Here is an 18,993-nt window from a genome sequence, read left to right on the forward strand (position 1 = left end):
GACCATTTCTCACCTCAAACTAGGTTAAACACATCATTTCACCATTTCTCCCATTTTGTCTCCCAAACCCTAGGTCCAAAACCCTAGTTCACCAATTCATTGCATTTAACTAATTCAAGGCATTTAATCATAATCATTCAACACAATTAGGTTCACATACACTTTTAAATCCACCAAATTCATGCATATATATATCAAAACCCTAGTTGACCAAATTTTCCTCTAGTCCTCCAACAATTGTTTTCTATTTGATTTTACACAATTTCTAAGTTATTTTCACTTGTTCAATGTTAATTCTATAAGCATATATCAATTTAAGTCAGGAGAGAGATTTACCTCATATGGAGCTTTTCAATTCTCCAATTTTTCTTTTCCTTCTTGCTCCCAAAGAGTTTATCTAGGCCTAAGGGTGAGATTTAGTATTGGGATTTGGGGGATTTATGGAAGGGAAATAAAGAAATTTAAGCTTTTTATTCTTTAACAATGGTGGAAGATGAAGGAAGAGAGGGAGATGAGAAAGTGACGGAAAAGTGGGAATGGAAGATAACAAATTTTTTTTTTATGTGTATTTATCTCTTAATTTGACTTAGTCAAATTAAGTAATTAATTTAAAATTAAATATGAAGTCATGCATGATGTCATCTTGATGAGGTCATTAATTTATTTTCTTTTTCTCTTATTTTTCTCATACTTCTTTAATTTAATTCTATATTTCAGAATTTTCATATCTCAGATTTTATTTGACAGTCAAGTTAGGAGTCAGCTCTCGGGGTCAATTCACCAAATTGCCCTTCTCCAGTTCAACCCGGTTTGCAAATAATTCAATATTTCTTCCGGCTCCCTAACCTAATTATTTAACTGGCTTAACAACCTTTTTCTATGATTTTCTCTTTTCCACTGTGTTCGTAATGGTCCTAAGAACCGCAGCGTCACATTTTATGGTTCGAAATTTGAGTTTAAATTGACTTCGCAACCCTTCCCAAGAAGGTCACCCATCGCTGTGACTCTCGGCTCATTTAACTTCTTATGTTCTGTTTTTCTTATTTATAATTAACTAATTGGCAATTACTAATTATTTGTGTTTATGGCTTATCTAGTTGTCTTAAGTGTGGTTCTAATCCCCTTAATTATCCGAACCGACTCTGGTCACTGGAACAGTGAAATATACCAGGCTATGCAAATAGGGGTGTTACAGGGGTTTTGATCACTAACCTTCAAGATGAACAATTGATCAATGTCCCTTCCTTTGGATGCTCTTAGGACCCCAATTGTAGTCCCTCTAGCTTGTCCACCATAAGCACACCAAGAAGCAACTATGGCAGCCCCAAATCTTGCCTCTCAAGCTTTGCCAACCACTTGAAGATGGGGTTTAGTGCTTTAGTGAAGGTTAGAGGATATTTAGGACATTAGAAACCTTTATCTAGCATTTTTAACTCAAAGAAAACAAGTGATTTTTCTTTGAATCAAGTGAGAAAAGAAGAGAGGAGATGGACTCCCAAGTTACCGTCCAAATGAAGAAGAGGAAGGAGAAAAATAATTGTTTTCTCTTTCTTCCTTTTGCCTTTTATACTAAAGTCAACATTCACTTACTCTTGCCACATGTCACCACAAGATCCCATCTTGCTTTTTGGTTGACTTAATCTTATGAAGCTAAGTGTCAAGCTCCATTTAAATCATAAAAGGTGGTCTTCCATCATAGGAAGACAAGTGGCAAACTTGTATGGTGCCATGTGTCACCATTTCGTGGTGCCACATTTCACCATGTGAAAAGACCAATTTACTCTTATTTTTTAATTTGAGTTCTTAACCAAAAATTATAATTTCTCCTCTTCAAATTAATTTATATCAAATATAAATAAATAAATTAATTAAGCTTCATTAATTAATTTCTCACAATTAAATTCATATTTAAACAATTAAATATAAATTAAATTTATGCTATTCATCCAATAACCTAGATTTGATTTCAAGTCATGCTAGGGACTTTGTAATCTTATTGCAAATCAAACCTATTTAATTGATTAATTAAACTCTTTAATTAATCAATTAAATTACATTTTACTTGGTGATTAACTTGTGTAGATGTGTGACTTACTAGGCTCATTACTTATTGCCAATGATAAATGATATTATCCCATAATATCATTAGAACTCTTTCTTACCTTAAATGATTTCTCTAAATCATCTCAGGCATATCATAGACCATGGTTGACACCTAGCACAGCATACCATGGCCACCCAATCAGTAATAAGGAATACCTTAAATGAACCTTTAATCATATGTTACCATGCACTAGAATCTCTCCTTTACAAAATCCCAATTTCAGCTGGAGTCATGGTTAATGTCAAACTCCATTCGCTGTGAACATTATGTTCTCTTTTAATTCCAATTCTTGACTAATTAGATTTTTCTTGTCAGAAACTCTTTTTTGACTAAATCTATCTGTCCTGGCCAGGAACTTAAATCATCAAGAATAATTAAATGAACATAGGATTTCATCCCTATTTACTTAGGGTAACGAATTCCATCTTGATCAACACCTATCTCCATATATAACTAATAGGAGCCAACACATGCCCATATACCCATACACAGTACGAGTATGAAAGCAGTATCAAACTAAAACCACCTATATATAAGAAAAATGTGTAATCTCAGGTCTAAAGATTATATGCACTGATATGATGAATGACAATGCATTGACAAGAGTAAACTCTATGTGCTTGTCATAAGCGTCACTGGTTCGGACTACTTATCATGTATAAGTGCCTATCATGTTTGTTTTGTGGCATAAGACTCACCACTCCAACTTATTTATATCTCATATTAATACTTTTGGAACAAACATGATTACAATCTTTCTGGATAAGTCATATCATTTATGAAGTATCCTCGATTGTGAACCAATTTGTGATACTTTGTGCTAGAAATACTGTCACTCATATTCTTAACAACTTAAGAATAGAATTTTTAATAAAATATCAATGTACTTTTTTAATTACACATAAATGGATTATGTAAACAGAAAAGTGAAATTGCCTTTTATTAATAAAATATATACAAGATACATACAAAAATTATATGCTCTAAGGCATACTACTAATAATAATATCATAAAATGACATAAAATGCCATAAATCATGGAATGGCACAAAGGCATTTGTAGTACTGCTATCGGAACCCTATTGGTATGCCAACCTATCCAAACCAATCATACTAGGCATACTAGGGCATGTTACAAAGTTAATTATTTAATTCTTTGCACTTAATTTTTGGTGGTTACTATTCACCTTACTATTCATGTATAATTGTTGGCTTTTTCATAATTCATAGGTAGGAAAGTTCTAATTGCACTAAAATATTACATTTTGGGTTTTACATTTGTTGGCATTGGTTGCCAATTTCAATTCAAAGCTCATTGGAAGTTATTTCAAATTTTTAGATTTGGTCACTTAGGTTTGCTGTTCCATTGGACCAATCTACAATGAGAATTTGGCAAAACTTTCTTCACCAAAGTTGTTTCTTAATGTGTCTTCTTTAATTCCCTTTTTGAATCACTCAGTTTGGAGTTTTTTAGCTCAAGTTATGGCATTTTTATCATAATTGGCCGGATTAGTCATTGTCTAGATTTTCTGGGCAGAATTTGGTTCTGACAGCTTTGGTGTCCTAATTTTGGCTAGCAATTTGAATTGGTTATGGTCAAAATTTGGGTTTCTATTCTCCATGGAAGTTGTTCTATATTGTCTAAGCTTTCTAAGGGTTCAAGAATTAGGTCATTTGTACCTCTCTACACAAAGTTATGGTTATATGAACAAACACTATTTATTTGATTATTTTTCAGGTCTAGAATTTTGGTTGCCCTGATTTAGGAAAATTTTAGGTCATTCTAAGTTAGTTTTCTGGGCAGGGTCTCTTCATAAAAAATGTGACATTATGCCCTAGTTTCACTCTAATTGGCTTTGCACCAATTGAAGCCACACAAATCAAGTTAGGACTGCCCAAACCCACTGGACTCAAAAATCCAGAATTTTTAGCAATTGAGCAGCCTCTCCAATTCATTATTCTATGCCACAATTGATCTCAAATTAAGGTCAATTAATCTCAAATGGTCACTAATTGACAATTAGAATACTAATTCATCATCAATTGAGCAAAACCCTATTTTTGCTCAAACCCTAATTTCTAATTTTTCCAATCTTACATTACACATACAATTTAAAATTCTAATTCACTTAAACACATAAAAAAACATCTCTACACCATTTTAATTCATTTAAAAGTCATCAAATCCTAGCTTCTTCATGGTTGCCAAAATTTTGGGTATACATACATGTGGATTTCAGTTCATTTCCTTACAATTTTCTAACTCAAACTAAGTTCCTAAACAGGAATAAAGAGAGAGGGTGAAAGGATTGACACTAACCTCACTAAACATAATTTTCTCTTTGCTAAACTTCATTTTTCTTTCCCTTTCATAGTAGCCAAACACTCTAGGAGGCTCTAAAGATGATTTTTAATGTTGGGGCTTTGAGTTTTTGGGTGAGAAACAAGGCGATTCAAGCTTGAAGAAAAGAGAAAAATGGAGGAGATGAGGGAGAGCTAGTTCGGCCAGCTTATGTAAGAAAGAAAAAACATATTTTCTTTTTAATTTTTTTTACTTCTTTTATCCTTTTTAATGAGTTTTAAGTGTGATTGTTGCATGGTGATTGGCTAAGAGGTTTTTATTACATCATGGTGACCTCATGCCCATGTAATAATTAGGATTAAATTTCATTTTCTTTTTCTCTCTTCTCTACTCATTTTTAATTAAATTTTTATCAATATTTATTCACATTTTATGTCATATACCTCACTTACTTGAATGGACAAGTTGGTCAAAAATCATCTTTGAAGGTGAAATGACTAAAATGCCCTTCATTTTACTTAATGAGCTAAAATTGTCAGTACCGATTTAGAAAATTTTTTTAGCATTTTCTTGACATTCTATTGCTATCTAAGGCTTAATAACTCTTCACTGGAGTCCCAAAAATTATTTCACAGGGTTTCTCCATGGGTCTAGGGTCGCTAACTATCTTCACAGTCGCTTACTGTTAGGTTACCCATTGCTGGAGCTACGGCTCATTTAACCTTGTTGTATTTTATTACTTAAATTTTTCCTTAATTTTTTTTTCTTATCATTATTTGGTTTATTTATGACTCCTTACTCTAGTTTAAATATAGTTTCAGACATTCTAACTGCCCGGACAGACATTAGTCACCAGAGCAGTAGAATGTACGGACTACTTAAAGTGAGGGTGTTACAACTACTTTATAATACAACCTTTGTACATAATAAAATTAATTATTACATTCCCATAAAGAATAAAAGGAGCAAGCAATCACATTGGTCTCTTAAGTTTATGATCATCCATTATGCATAGGCATACATTCAACAATTGAATGGAAAAAATATTTTAAATATCATATATTTAAAATTAGCATTTGGAATCTCAATCCAAGAATAAATTAACTTGGTTGAAATTGTAGTTAAACCTTTTAACATGAGATTTGAAAGTATAAATGGCCTATACTTTGCATTATGTAACTCTTACACATCACAGTACAACATTTGTACAACCCTATGTTGAATTGGAAGTGCCCAATGTAGCATTTGCACAAGCTCATGCAACCCTTGCATAATGTTCAGCATGCACCGTGCTAAGCCAACATGCCCCATGCCATAGGGCAGTTTTGGCCAAGGCATATTTTAGCATGCCCTATGTTGGGTCTCATGCAAATCTTGACAACTTCTCAATTTAACACTGCGTGCGATATGCCCCAGGTCACACCTCATGCAAATCTCAGCAGGTTTTGAGATTTTCAACACTAGGTATGACATGCCCTATTTTAAGTATAGAGAATTTTGGCATTGGGTGCAATATTCCCCATGTCTCATCTCTTGTAAATTTCAACTAATTAGTGAGAAAGACCAAAATTTCATTCTTTCTCAAAAGCAACACTTGCATTTAACACACAAAAGCCGTTTCACAACAAATCTTAAAAATTCCATCATTTAACACTTAAATAACAAAATTTCTTACAATTTCAACAACCAATTAAAGGTGAGTTTTGCACAGTGGATAAATTAAAATTTTGAATTAGCCTAAGTTTCATGCTTCACATGCCTAACCCATTTACATGCAACATATTATCAAAAACATAAAGTTGCATCTAATACAAACACCATAAGTCTTTAAGCCCTTTTGCAATTTAGGAAACTTAAAAGAACAAGCTCCTAAACTAAGCTTTAGGGACTTTAATGGATAGGTGCAGAATCATACATTCCACCTTAATCCAAGTAGTGAGGTCTTTAAATGTTGACCCTCTAGCCTATCCACATGAACTTAGCAATCAAGATGATCCAGCCCTTGAACCACAATCGCCTTGAAGTGCTCTCTATTCCATCGACTGAATGGCACAAAGGGGTTTTTGGTTCTCTTAGTTTTACCTTGGGTAATTGAAGAAAATTTTTCTTTAATCTCTAATTCAAGAATAGCAACTTCTAATTTCTCTTGAATTAGCTAAAGTAAGAAAAGCTTTTAGGTTCAACAATGGAGGTCTGAGAGAATGTGAAGAAGAAGAAGACAAAACTCTAAGTTTTATCTCAACTTTAATGTGGGTCTCTTTATTTATACTTTAAGGATATGAGAATTCCTAAAGTAGGGAGAAATCCTTAACATTTAGGGATTTCAAATCCCTAAAGTGTGTGAGTGTAGAAGAAATCTTCACATTTTTAGAGACACATACGACACTTCTCTCACAAATCATATTCCTATCATATGATATTAAAACTAACTAAACATCTTCTTTCTCTCAATAATATGCCCCAAGCAGTATTTGCCTTGGTTTAACATGCCATATGCTGTCCTGCACTCGTCCGTAACATGCCCTATGCAACATTGGCCTTGGTTTGGCATGCCCCATGCCAACGCTGCACACCCTCCATAATCCTTACACTAGCTTGCAACATGCCCCATATTGCATCTTATGCAACTTTCAGCCAACATGTCTTTTCTTCCTTTTTACCCAATTTTTTGAATCTAGTTTCAAGTCATTTTATAGAATTTTGCAATCTTATTACAAAACTAAATTCATTAATTTAATTAATTAATCAAACCATTTAATTAATCAATTAAATTAATTAAGTCTTTATCATTTTGTTCTATTATGTACGACTTCTTAGGTTTATTACTAATTGGCAATGAGAATGATATTAAATCTTTAATATCAATGGAACTCCTTTCATACCTAGAGTGAAATTTGCTTTCCACCCTTAGTTCTCATAAATTATGACTGACACATAGCATAGTATATCATGATTCCAACTAGTAATGAGTTAAATTCATCCCTTACTTAAAACCTTGATCATACACACCATGCATTAAAATCTCTCCATTATAAAGTCCTGATCCTATTTGGGGCCATGGTACATGTCAAACCCCAGTTGCTTTAGATCATATATCCTTATCTAAATTCTAATTCTTGACTAATAAGACTTTCCATCAAAAACTCTTTTCCAACTAAGTTTATTTGTCTTGGCCATCAACTTTTTTATCAAGAATAATTTAGATAACATTAGATTTTATCCCCATTTACTTAGAGTAACGTATCCTATCTTGGCTGAAGACTATCTCTATATACAACTAGTCAGAGCCAATACATGCCTATATACGTGTACATTGTATAAATATGTAAGCGATATCAAAATCAAACCACCTATATACAAGATAACTGTATCATCTCATATCAAAGGAATATATGCACTATTATGATCTAAATGACAATATATTAACAAAAGTAAACTCTATGTATATGTCATCTATGTGCCATTGGTTCGACCTACTTATCTTATAAGTGCCTACTATATTTGTCCTGACATCATAATGTTTGATGGCATGGGACTCACCATTCCACTTTTATTTGTATCTCATACTAATCTATGGAAATAAATAGAGGTGATAGTCCAGCTAGATAGATCATGTCCAATAAAATATTCTTGATTGTGAACCATTATTTATGGCACATGCATTGGACAGTTCTGTAACTTATATTCTCAACTCTTTGAGAATGGAACTTCCAATAAGAAACTAATGGGTTTGTTCATTTAAACATAACCATTTTAAGTAGAATTAAACTATAACACCCCTCACCTGTCTACAGTGTAGCCAAGCAATGCATGTCACACTCGGTGCCGGAGCACCTTATCTTATCTTGCTTTATTCCTTTAATAATTTTGTTCTCGTTATAGTTTAATATCGATTATTTTTCTAAGGAGAAACCAGCGGAGTTTTCCCTATATTATTTCCAGTTGGCGTATTTCACTATTCACTTGCTTGAAATTTGCAATAATATTTTACAATAAAAATATCATCCATGCTCATCATAATCATTTCACATTCAATGCTTGCAACTCATTTTCATGCTCAATTCATATATCAAAATTCTCAAATTTCTATTAATTACATAATTTACAAACTAATTACATAAATTCACAATTTATATGATATACAAATTAATTACAATTCCATAATTTACATTTCAACATAATAACTAATTATAATGCACAAAAAACATAATATTACTTTTGTAAGCCCTATCTACATGCATTGCTGAGGAGGTGATAACCTTGAACACTTCTGATACTTTTGCAGATCCAGACTCTAAAAATCCCAGCTAATGTCCACTAGGTTTTAGCTTCAATACCTGTGCGAAGGAAACAAATCCATCGCACTAAGCATTTCTGCTTAGTGGTGCGATAATATAATAAGAAAATAATATATACAAATAAAGAAAGAAATGAAGCATCATTTAGATACTCAGAAATTTAATTTAATTTAATATGATATTTCTAGTATTAACTATCTTTTGTTCTAATTTGTTCCTCTTTGGAAGCGCTTAGTTCCTAAATTCATAGCAATAATATATAAAATACAAAATTAATAAAAATACTAAGTTTATATTCATATGGTTATAAAAAATATATTTGTAGTATTTATTTAAGTTATACCTATTTTTGCTAATCTTTTATCACTTTACTTGAAAATTTTTATGTGGCTTGAATCATTTCATAATAACTAATATTCTTAATTCTAACTAATTCTTTTCAAGTCTTTCTAACTCATTTATTTAATTTCTAATATTCTTAATGTATTTCACTGCCCAAGTAACCTATGATAGGCTGACTAAACTAGATAAGCGGGTCATTGGGCACTAGACACCATGGTGTCTCGAGCCGTCATACCATGGAATGTGAAATACGGAATGCCAACCACGTATGCAATCTATATGGCTAAAAAGCCATAGTAACAGATAATCGGGCATTCAAGCCATGAATGCGGGTATAAAGCCATAAATACAAGCATAAAGCCTTACGCAGTACTGCTCAAATAATACCCTATTGGCATGCTAAACTATCCAATCTGACACACGTGTCTAGGAATATATGGGCACACTAGTACCATTAAATATTCATAAGTTTTATTATTTCATTATATATTCCAATTATAGTTTATAGTATTTTAGTTTTATTCATAGTAAAAGCATAATTCTCTAAATCTCATTTTATTTTTTTACACAACTTATGTATTCATCATACCATTCACGTTAATTGCAATTCACATCATTTCCACTCTTGTACCATTTATTGTACAAGGTATCCTCATTATTCTGTTTACAATGGGAACATAAGTCCTAAGTATGGCTTCACTTCATGTAATACCCCTATTTGTATAGCCTAGTATATTTCACTATTCCGGTGACCGGTGTCGATCCGGACAATTAAGGGGATTAGAACCACACTTAAGACAACTAGATAAGCCCTAAACACAAATAATTAGTAATTGTTAATTAGTTAAGTATAAATAAGAAAAACAGAACATAAGAAGTTAAATGAGCCGAGAGTCACAGCGATGGGTGACCTTCTCAGGAAGGATTGCGAAGTCTATTTAAAATTAAATTTCAAACCGTAAAATGTGACTCCGTGGTCCTTAGGACTATTACAAACATAGTGGAAAAGAGAAAATCACGAAAAAGAATTGTTAAGCCAGTCAAATAATTAGGTCAGAGAGCCGGAAGAAATATTGAATTATTTGCAAACCGGGTTGAACCGGCGAGGGGCAATTTGGTCAATTGACCCTGAGACCTGACTCTTGTAACTGTCAAATAAAATCGGAGAAAAGAAAATTTCAGAGTTGGGAATTAAATTAAAGAACTAATGGAAAAATAAATTAAAAAAAAAAGAAAAAGAAAAAGAAAAAGTAAAAAAGTGATGACATCATCATGCATGACATAATAAATTTAATTTTAAGTTTTGAAAAGTGGGATAATTATCTACTTAAGTGACCAATAAAAAAAAAGGAATTAAATTAAAACAAAATTCATTTTTGGGTCTTCTTGATCCATATTGCCGTAGCTCTCCCTTGGTCACTCTCTCATTTTCTTTCTTGAAACCTCTATGGAAGCTTGACTCAAGCTTCATAAACCCTAACCTAGCCATAATTTCCCTAAGGTTTCTTGAGTAAATATTGTCCTTAAACCTTGATTCATCTATTGGCAACAAAAAAAAAAGAAGAAAGGAAGAAGTTGAAGAGGTGAAAAAAATTCTGCATAAAGGTTAGTAATCTAAACTTTAAATTGCTAGTTTAATTATTATGCTTATGGTTGAATAAACTTAGAAATTATGGAAAATGGAAAAGAAAACAATTGTTAGAGGACTAAACATGAATTTTGGCCAGCCATGGCACCTTGAAGTTTTGATATGTTCAATTTAATTTGGACATGAATTTGACATTGATTAAGGTTGAATATGTGGTTAGTGTAGTAAATTGGGTATGAATTAATCAATTATGTAAATTAGGGTTTGGCATCTAGGGTTTTGGAGACAAAAATGTGAGAATGGGTCAAATGGTGTGTTTGACCTTGTTTGAAATGAAAAATGGTCATTTGTGACCAATTGAGATGTGTTGAAAGTGTTAGAGGTGAGTTTAAATCCCTACAGTATGTGACTTTCCGGATGTTTTTCCTGATGAATTGCCAAGATTACCTCTAGAAAGAGAGGTGCAGTTTGAGATTGATGTTATGCCTGGTGTGGACACAATCTCCATAACACCATATAGAATGGCACCTGCAGAATTGAAAGAGTTGAAAGTGCAGTTGCAAGAGTTGCTTGACAAGGGCTTTATCCGCCCTAGTGTGTCACCTTGGGGAGCACCAGTGTTGTTTGTTAAGAAGAAGGATGGCACTCTCCGCTTATGTATTGACTACCGGCAGTTGAATAAGGTGACAATAAAGAATAGATATCCATTACCCTGCATTGATGACTTGTTTGATCAGTTGAGGGGTGCAGCTGTGTTCTCCAAAATTGACCTAAGATCAGGTTATTATTAGCTGAAAGTACAAGAGCAGAGCATTCCTAAAACTGCCTTTAGAACCCGTTATGGCCATTATGAGTTCTTAGTCATGCCATTCGGGTTAACTAATGCTCCGGCTGCTTTTATGGATCTGACGAACACTATCTTCTTATCATACCTCGATCAGTTTGTTGTGGTATTCATAGATGATATATTGGTCTATTCGAGGAGTGCAGAAGAGCATGATAAACATCTGCGGATTGTATAGCAGACTTTGAGGGAGAAACAGCTATATGCCAAATTGTCGAAGTGTGAATTTTGGCTGAAAGAAATATCTTTCTTGGGGAATGTAGTATCAGTAGAGGGCATCAAGATAGATCCAAGTAAGATAGAAGCTGTCCTTAATTGGAGGACACCCAGAAATATCACGGAGATTCACAGTTTTTCTGGGTTTAGCTGGATACTACCATCGATTTGTGAAAGGGTTCTCCATGTTGGCATCTCCATTGACTAAGCTGCTTTGAAAAGATGTGAAATTTCAGTGGACGGATAAATGCCAATAGAGTTTTGATGAATTGAAGAGATGTTTGACTGAAGCTCCAGTCCTAACTTTACCTACTTTGGGTAAAGAATACACAATTTACAGTGATGCTTCTCACAATGGGTTAGGCTATGTATTGATGCAAGATCGAAATGTCATTGCCTATGCATCAGTCCAGCTAAAACCGCATGAGAAGAACTATCCGACACATGATTTGGAGCTTGTAGCTATAGTGTTTGCCCTTAAGATCTGGAGATACTATTTGCATGGGGAGAAGTGCTACATCTACACAGATCATAAGAGTTTGAAGTACTTGGGCACTCAAAAAGAGTTGAATTTGAGACAGAGGAGATAGTTAGAGTTGATAAAAGACTATGATTGTCTAATAGACTATTAGCCAGGAAAAGCTAATGTAGTGGCTGACGCCTTAAGTCGCAAGACTATGGCAAGTCTACGAGTTACTTCTTTGTCTATGGTACATGAGTTGAGATCATTAAATGCCAGCTTAGAGATTAATGATGAAGGGCAGAAAGCAGTTGCATGGCATGTACAGCCAGTGTTGATTGATCAGATCAGAATGGCTGCTCAGAATAATCAGAAGTATCATAAGCTATTGGAAGAAGTCAGGTAGGGCAAGAAACCAGAATTCTCAATAAGAGATGATGGTCTACTGCTACACCAAGGCAGAATGTGTGTTCCTAATGATGTTGATTTGAGGCAGATCATTTTGAAGGAAGCACATGAGTCTCCTTTTGCCATGCACCCTGGTAGCACAAAAATGTATAGAGGGCTAAAGGAGCATTACTGGTGGATGGGTATGAAAAGAGATGTGGCAGAGTTTATTTCCAAATGCCTAACTTGTCAGCAAATCAAGGCAAAGCATCAAGTACCCGCTGGGTTGTTACATCCACTATTAGTACTAGAATGGAAATGAGAGAGAATAACGATGGATTTTGTGATGGGACTTTCGAGGACACAGAAGAGTCATGATGCAATTTGGGTCATTGTTGATAGACTAACCAAGTCTGCTCATTTTCTGCCAGTCCGGATGGACTATAGTCTAGAAAGATTGGCCAAGTTGTACATAGATGAGATTGTGAGACTGCATGAAGTGCCAGTATCCATCATATCTGACAGAGATCCTAGGTTCACTTCTAGATTCTGGAGTAGTCTTTAGAGAGCCCTAGGAACTAAATTGAACTTCACTACGGCATTCCACCCACAGACAGATGGCCAGTCTAAAAGGGTAATTCAAATCTTGGAGGACATACTACGGGCTTGTGTGATTGAGTTTGAGGGCAGTTGGGACACACACTTGCCTTTGATTGAGTTTGCTTACAACAACAACTACCAATCAAGTATTAGGATGCCTCCATATAAAGCTTTGTATGGAAAAAAATGTAGAACCTCGTTATGTTGGGATGAAGTAGTTGAAAGGAAGATGATTAGGCTCGAAATTGTTTAGCAAACTGAAGAGAAGATCAGGGTGATCAGAGATCAACTTAAGACTGCATGAGACCATCATAAGTCCTACATTGATTTAAAGAGAAGGGATATTGAGTATGTAGTGGGTAAGAAAGTATTCCTCAAGGTTTCCCCTTGGAAGAGAATTATAAGATTCGACAAAAAGGGGAAACTGAGTCCTCATTTCATTGGGCCATATGAGGTTCTAGAAAGAGTGGGTCCTTTGGCATATCGTTTGGCACTATCTCCAGAGGTAGAGAAGATACATAACGTCTTTCATGTGTCCATGTTGAGGAGGTATAGATCAGACCCATCTCATGTACTACTAGTAGAAGAAATTGAAGTGAATCCAGACCTCACATATGAGGAAGAACCCATAGAGATTCTGGCTTATGAGGTGAAGCAGCTATGGAATAAGCAAATACCATTAGTAAAGGTGCTGTGGAACCATCATTTGGGCCAGAAGGCTACTTGGGAACGAGAGGAGGACATGAGGAGACAAAACCCACAGCTGTTCAGAGATTGATACCAGGTAAAATTTCGAGACGAAATTTATTGTAAGAGGGGGAGAATTGTAACACCCCTATTTGTATAGCCTGGTATATTTCACTATTCCAGTGACTGGTGTCGGTCCTGACAATTAAGGGGATTAAAATCACACTTAAGACAACTAGATAAGCCCTAAACACAAGTAATTAAGTAATTGTTAATTAGTTAAGTATAAATAAGAAAAACAGAACATAAGAAGTTAAATGACCTGAGAGTCATATCGATGGGTGACCTTCTCGGGAAGGATTGCGAAGTCAATTTAAACTCAAATTTCGAACTGTAAAATGTGACTCCGCGGTCCTTAGGACTATTACAAACACAGTGGAAAAAAGAAAATCACGAAAAAGAATTGTTAAGCTAGTCAAATAATTAGGTCAGGGAGCCGAAAGAAATATTGAATTATTTACAAACCGGGTTGAACCGGCGAGGGGCAATTTGGTCAATTGACCCCGAGAGCTGACTCCAGACCTAACTGTCAAAAAAAATAGGAGAAAAGAAAATTTCAGAGTCGGGAATTAAATTAAAGAACTAATGGAAAAATAAATAGAAAAAAAAAAGAAAAAGAAAAAGTAAAAAAGTGATGACATCATCATGCATGACATAATGCATGACATAATAAATTTAATTTTAAATTTTGAAAAGTGAGATAATTATCTACTTAAGTGACCAATAAAAAAAAAGAATTAAATTAAAACAAAATTCATTTTTGGGTCTTTTTCATCCATATTGCCGTAGCTCTCCCTTGGTCACTCTCTCATTTTCTTTCTTGAAACCTCCATGGAAGCTTGACTCAAGCTTCATAAACCCTAACTTAGCCATAATTTCCCTAAGGTTTCTTGAGTAAATATTGTCCTTAAACCTTGATTTATCTATTGGCAACAAAAAAAAAAAGGAAGAAAGGAAGAAGTTGAAGAGGTGAAAAAAATTCTGCATAAAGGCTAGTAATCTAAACTTTAAATTGCTAGTTTAATTATTATGCTTATGGTTGAATAAACTTAGAAATTATGGAAAATGGAAAAGAAAACAATTGTTAGAGGACTAAGCATGAATTTCAGCCAGCCATGGTTTTTTGAAGTTTTGATATGTTCAATTTAATTTAGACATGACTTTGACATTGATTAAGGTTGAATATGTGGTTAGTGTAGTAAATTGGGTATGAATTAATCAATTGTGTAAATTAGGGTTTGGCATCTAGGGTTTTAGAGACAAAAATGTGAGAATGGGTCAAATGGTGTGTTTGACCTTGTTTGAAATGAAAAATGGTCATTTGTGACCAATTGAGATGTGTTGAAAGTGTTAGAGGTGAGTTTGAATTCGGATTGAAAATGGTCATGCTGCAGGCAGCAGGACCAAGGTCCCTTTGAGATATCAAAACTGAAAATTTACAAGTTCATTTGGTATAAGACCAATTGAGAATGAAAATAGATACAAAATGGAACGTTTTTCATTTAGGAATCATGCCCAAAAAGTGACCAAAACCTAGTGAACAAATTGACCAAATCCGGATTTATGCAGTCTGACCTGTACAAAAATGACCAAATGAATAGTGTTTGTTTATTTGGCCATAACTTGGGCTAGGCAGGTCTAAATGACCTAAACTTTTACCAGTGGAAAGCTGATATATAGACCTAAAACTTTCATGTAGAACACAAACTCAAATTATGCCCATAACCAAGTCATTTGGTCACCCAAATTTGGTGACTAAAACTGCCAGAACCAATTTGGTGCCCAGAAATCTGGGTTAAGTCCAAATGGAGTGATTCAAAAAGGAGAATAAAGTTAAGACAATAGGGAACATTTTCTTTGAAGAAAGTTTTGCCAAATTCTAATAGAAAAATGACCAATGAAACAGTGCAACATAAGACACCAAAATTGAAAATTTGCAAATTTGCCTAAAAGACTTAGAATTTGAGTAAACAACCAAAACCAACAAATTTAGTTACCAAAATGTGGTATGTGGGTGAATTTAGAATTTCCATACCTATTAAGCCTTAGAAAGTCAACAAATTGACTTGAATAGTATCGTGAATAGTTACCCCAAAACACAAATTTTAAAGAACGTCAAGTTTAGCACATTAGAGCTAGGTAAAAGTGAATTTAAATTTATTTTTGGATTTATGCTAAGTTATTATACTGAAATACTATGAAACTATGTGTTTCAATGGAAAAGAATACCGGGAAGGAACCCGAGGTGTCAAGGCCAAAAGGCGACTCATATAAGGTTTGTGCACAACGTAGAATTTCTGTAAAATTTCTTCTGCATATTGTTTTGAATAATTTGAAATATTGAATTGTGACATCATTGTGATGAAATATTTATTATGTTTTTGATTTAAATTATTGAAAGTTATTTGTGTATATTTGAAATGGCAATGTTTAGTAAATTGTTAAGATAAGTTTTGAAACCATAGTGTCATGACCATATATTTGAACACCTCACTAGCATGACTAGTGGGGGTAATCAGTTTCGAATTTTGATTCCTTCTCTGGCTGAAGTGTTGAGGTGTGTGCTAGTAGAAGAAGAAATTGAATGGATATCCATATATTTGAGCTAGCTAGCCTTGTGATGTGACTTCTCCTTAGCCTCTGGCTATTGAGATTATATTTATTTCGAATGGCATGATATAACTGTGGGTTTTATGAAATTATTTTTGATACTTCGAAATGAAATTGTTTGGATTAAAATCTCATAATTCATGTTTTGTATTTAATTCTCATGTTCAGTCCAGTTTTTGAATAAATGTGATTTAAATTCTGCTTAAAGATTATTTTAGTATGTTATACACCACTGAGTCCTAGTATTCAGCGATAGCTGTTATTACTGTCACATATATAGAGACTAGAGGAGTAGCAAATTGAACTGCTGAGGTTTGAGGAGCTACCTGCTTTGAAGCTATCGGGTATAATTTATATCCTGACTATAAAAATTTATTTTGATGTATGTAATGTATGTAAAGGTATGGACATGTAAAACTGGTCTTGAGCAGTTTGTATAAAGTTTGTAATAAATTTTAGTTTGAATTTCTCTTAATATAAATTTTTATAATGATATATAAATTGTTTTATCTTTAATGAAATATGAATGGAAGTATTTTACTTTAAATTGAATGAAATTGATTAATGGTTTTTTTATGAATGTTGAATATTGGAAATTGTGGATTTGCATTTTTGAAAGTTGATAAATGATGTTGAAATTGATTGGGACAATTGTGAATTTGAAGAAGTGGTTGAGATAAATGATTGGAAGTTTTTTTTTTAGGTATTTGAAGAATTGTTTTCTCAAAATACAGACGGCACTCTGCCGAAATTTTTATAAAATTTGTGAAAAAATAAAATGAGCCAAAAATTTTAACTGGTTTTCAACTTTAATTAAATGTTTTAATACCTATTAGAAAATGCTCACCACTTATAAAAAGTAAGAAAATTGTTTTAAAATCCCTTGTAGGGTACTTAATGAGTTATTGGTAGGTGAAGTGCAGTAGTTCATTAGGTATTCTACGGGATCATGTTATGCCTTACAGAGGGGTAAGGTGTGACACTTCATTTACACGTTTAACGTTTCCTTTATGTTAAGAATTTTCATATTTTAAGTTATATTGCTAATATATTATGAGTTCCATTTGTGATAAGAATACAAGTCCCAACTACCTATTCACATGATATAGGTATTCATTAAGTTATTAAAGTGGTTACCATTCATATTCTAGGTTATTCCTAACTATTTTCATAAATTTCATATTTATGCCCTAATTTTCCTCTAACTATTTGGCCAAGATGCATAATCCATTTAGCCATGCTTCCTTCATGGAAGTTGTTTTTTAATGTGTTAACTTTAATTTCCCTTTGTATCATTCAATTTGAAGTTATATAACTCTAGTTATAGTCAATTGATTAATGGTTGTCCAGGGTGCTAAACCCTATAAGTTACTAGTTTTATAATTTTTTTATCATTTTGTCATACATTTCCAAGCATGTAGGCTTAGAATTGGGTCTAAGTTTCTAAAACAAAGTTTTAGGTCTCTGACTTAGCTTTTCAGATCATTTTGAATTATTTTATTTGGGGTTCTATAGCTCTAGTTATGGTCAATTACTAAAACTGGTTCTTGGTCAGTGAACCAGGCATATTCTAAAATCTCACTTTGTCGAGATGGCTGGACATGTTGCAGTCATATTTAGGCCTAATGTCCTTCATATGATTTGTTCCCCTATGTGTCCTGGTAATGTTGGTTCAAAATTACTAATTTTTAAGCTATATTGGAGGAGTTATGGCAGTTTAACTAACCTGAACCCCTAAACCCTATACATCCAGAAATTTAGGTTCAGGTCAGTATTTGCAACCAACATTTGGGGTTCTTACACTCAAAATTTGAGTGAGATTTCTAAAACACAATTGTATTTCCATTTCTTAAGTTTCCAGATCAATTTGGCTCATCTCAATTGGAGTTTTCTACTAAAAGTTATGGCTCAATTACTATTCGGGTGTCAAATGGTCAATTTGTCTAAGTGCAGGAATTTCCAGATTAGGAAGTTCTGAATTCTCCTAGCAATTTCCCTAAGTTGCATTCATTTCTAGGTTCTGGTCAAAACATCAAAATTATAGTTCTAGGTCCTATAAAGATTTTGGATTTGGTTTCACTACACTGGAATTTTTGTAGAGTAAGTTGTGGCATTTTTACCACAACTGATCGGATGGTCAATATCCAGGATTTTCTGGGCAGTTTTGGTTCTGGTAGTTTTGTTGGGCTAAATTTGGTTAGGAATTTGATCAGGTTAGGGTCAAAACTGGGTTCTACGTTCTTCATAAGAAATGTTTTCCTATGTCTAAGCTTTCCAATTTTTCAAAAATCAAGTCATTCTGACCTTCCAAGAGTGAGTTATGGCCATTTGAACATTTACTGTTCATATGATCATTTTTCCAGGTCTACCAAGTGGTTACCCAGATTCAAGCTAGTTTTAGGTCATCTCATGTTTAGTTTCTGGGCATAGTTTCTTCATGAAAAATGTTGCTTTAGGTCTTAAATTTCATCTCCAATTGGCCTCACACTAATTGG

Source organism: Hevea brasiliensis, chromosome 8, assembly GCF_030052815.1.
Source record: "Hevea brasiliensis isolate MT/VB/25A 57/8 chromosome 8, ASM3005281v1, whole genome shotgun sequence".
In the NCBI taxonomy this organism is placed as follows: Eukaryota; Viridiplantae; Streptophyta; class Magnoliopsida; order Malpighiales; family Euphorbiaceae; genus Hevea; species Hevea brasiliensis.